The sequence below is a fragment of the Manacus vitellinus genome, unplaced genomic scaffold (genome assembly GCF_001715985.3).
Source record: "Manacus vitellinus isolate BGI_N305 unplaced genomic scaffold, ASM171598v3 ctg7180002429065_pilon, whole genome shotgun sequence".
Taxonomy (NCBI): domain Eukaryota; kingdom Metazoa; phylum Chordata; class Aves; order Passeriformes; family Pipridae; genus Manacus; species Manacus vitellinus.
The window spans coordinates 1-2,942 of NW_021937941.1; the positions used below are offsets into that span (position 1 = coordinate 1).

At 53.3% G+C, this 2,942-nt stretch overlaps 1 long non-coding RNA gene across 3 annotated transcripts; it reads left to right on the forward strand.

The window, feature by feature from the left end:
* Nucleotides 1-114: 114 nt before the first annotated feature.
* Nucleotides 115-2,922, forward strand: LOC115308057. Of its 3 annotated transcripts, XR_003916415.1 has the most exons (4): nt 115-421; nt 1,111-1,309; nt 2,405-2,509; nt 2,634-2,922. It is a non-coding gene; the product is annotated as an uncharacterized LOC115308057 (long non-coding RNA). The 3 variants fall into 3 exon arrangements; XR_003916414.1 differs by lacking the exon at nt 115-421 and having other exon boundaries at nt 993-1,309; XR_003916413.1 differs by lacking the exons at nt 115-421; nt 1,111-1,309 and having other exon boundaries at nt 1,975-2,509.
* The last annotated feature ends 20 nt before the right edge of the window (nt 2,923-2,942 follow it).

Genomic DNA, 2,942 nt, shown 5'->3' on the forward strand with positions numbered 1-2,942 from the left:
CCCCGCTGCTGCCCGGGCTGCGGAGGGGAGAGCGCCTTGGCCGCTGGGTTTGTGCACCGGGGCAGCCGGGGGCGTTTAGGGGCGCCTTGTGCTGGGCGGCGGGGCCCGGGTAAGCCCCTTACCTGCCGGGTGCCCCCGGGGAGAGCCGTGGCATGGCTGTGGGTCCTGTGCTCTCTGGGTGTCTGAGGGTTTGCTTTGGGATCCCAAACCCTTTCCCCGTGCAGGGTTATGAGGCAAAGACTGCTTTAACTTGGTTTTTTGGTGCTGCGTTAATGCTTTTTGCTCGTTCTGTGTCCATTTGCAGCCTCGCTCGTGGTTTCCCCTGGTGTGGAGGCGAGTTGTGCTTCCTGCTGGGAGAGAGAACAGCCTTGGGAAGCTGCTCCATGACCCACAGCTGTGCTGAGCCCGGCAGTCTGTCCAGGTAAGAGCAGGGCTTATACTCCCAGTGAGGAGCTGGGGTTTGCTGTTGGAAGATAGAATGTGCCCATGCCTTTAAATGCAAGGACAGGCAGAAGCTGGGAGGGACCCTGAGCAGGTTTGGTGGAGGTTTTGGCCTCCAAACCTCCAGGTTTGGAGGCCGCCATCTTAAGTGTGGCCTTGGCTAAGTTCCGGTCCTGGTGGCGCCATCTTGAGTGTGGCCTCGGGGCGGACTTCTGGGCCACGGCCGCCATCTTTGGTGTGGTCTCGGCACAGTTTGAAAAGACCTTGACTGTGGGGGAAGTGTCCAGGAAAAATGATTCCTTTTTTGCAGGGAGGCAGTTTGCAAGGACAGGTGAGTTGCTGTGCTCTCTAGCAAAAATACTCCCCTTGGGATGTCCAGGGTGAGGAAATGTTGGCCACGTGTGGGCTGGAGCAAAGGTGTGTGGGTGCCTGAGTGTGACAGCCGTGGGTGTGCAGGAAGGGGGTTCTGGTGCCATTGGAGCTGCCAGGGAGCCAAAAAGGGCACAGTTGTCTGAAAAAGGCAAAATGTTTTAGCTTCTGTTGACACGTGTACCAAAGGAGATGCAAATTTTCCCTTTCTCGTCTGCAGACTTCACAATGCTCCCCAGGAAAGGAAGCTTTAGATTCCTTCCCAGCTTTATGCTAAAGGTTTCCTTCCTCCTGTCTCAGCACCCTTTCTGCTGTTGGGAGAGCACAAGGCAGGTGGAGAGGATCCCCAGGCATCTGCAGGCACAAGGGACTCATACAACTGCGATTTTCCTCCAGCCCTCGTGAAAGGGACTTCCAGGATACTCTTGGGAATGTACCAGCTCTCCTGCTGGAGCTTTTCTATGGAATATTTGAACACAAAGGGTAAAACTAAAGTCAGGTCTGTTCTGGAGTATGTTACACTTGTGCAAAACTCCGTTCTTCTGTTTATTTTCTGTTCTGGAAAGAACAGTCTGGGGTTCCTGGGCACTTCCTATTGAGTGATTCCATGAAAATAATTTTGTACTGAAAGGGGAAAGGAACTGTCTGTGGGAGGTCAGGTGTCCATGATAAAAGCTTTATGCTTTTCAGTCAGATAAGCCTTAAAATATCTCACAGTGTATAGGAATGCCTGGCTTCTAAAAGTCACCAGCTGAGTCTTAGAGGCTCCTTTGAAGAGCTGTTTTCAGGCAGGCAAATTGCCCCCCAGGAGGGACTCTGTGCCTGCTCTCCCGTGGCTCCGAGGGATCTCTGGCCCTTCACGCCGGCACCGAGATTTTCTCGGGAAGGGCCTCAGATCTCCGGACCAGTCTGGGACACAGGCAAGATCCCCCTGCAGTTTAGGACCAAATTGGCCCCCTGGAGGGACAGTGCTGTTGGTGCCCCCCGGGTTGGGGCACCCCGAGGACTCCAGCGCGCACCGAAAGGATTATTCGGGGAGATCCTCGGGGTGCCCGGCCCTGGGGAGCTCAAAGCAAGGTCCCTGCCATGGATTCAGGCATTGCTGAGAGTATCCCAGGGTCCCTGTCCCTGCTAGACATGGAGCTCTCTAATGGGCTGTAATTGGGTTCTAAAAGTGGTGCTCCAAGTGCCAAAGAAGCGTGGGATTGGGATTAAGAAATGAGCAGTGAGGGTCCAATTGGCTGTTTTCTCTGGAATGTGACTGTGAGAGCTGCAGGAGTGCCAGGTGTGTGTTCCAGTCCCCAGCATTTGGTTTGCACATGTCCTGGTCAGACACAAGTACAATTTCCTCAGTCCTGAACACAACAGAATGAGAATTATGGACTGGCAGTGTTAAGGTGATTGGTGTGACAGGGGTCAAACTGGGAAAACATTGGGGAATTCCTCAGTTTGTGTTTTTGCCAAACTCACCCAAACCTCTGCTAGGAAGTGATGGGCTGGAAAAGTTGAGGCAGAAATGGAATTGAAAACTGGGGCTCTTGACGCTGTAATTGCTGAAACTAAATGTGTCCAAGCAGCAGCTCTTGTTGTGCAGGGAATAACTCCTGTCAGCAGCAAGGCCCTGACTGAAGTGGCAGCTGCAGTTGTTCCTGTGGTGTGGGCCAGTGGAGCTGCAGGAGAGTGGAAGAGGGCAGAACCTGTTGGTATTACCCCTGATGTGGGATCTCTATGGGTAAGGCCAACCCAGTATCCTTTAAAATCAGAATGCCAGACTGGATTGGTTGCAGGAACAGCTAAATTGGCTTCTCCTGGTTTGCTTGTAGGACGTGAATGCAAGAACCTGCCAAGAAAACCAGTGGACAAGATGATTGATTAGTGCAGGACCTGAGAGAAGCACCTTGAATGACAACCTGGAGGAGTTTCCAGTATTGGATTTAAAAGATGGCCTTTGCATCTCCTTGAGCAAGGAAAGCCAAGAAAGCTTTGCTTTTGCAGGAGAAAATGGGGCAAGCGGGCAGGAAGAAGAGAAGCCCCGTGACTCCTCCCTGAGCCCCAGACAGCCCATGAACTGCCTTGCTGGGAATGGTGGGACGGGCTGGACTCTGCATTGCTCCCTCGGGATGTGTGGTAAG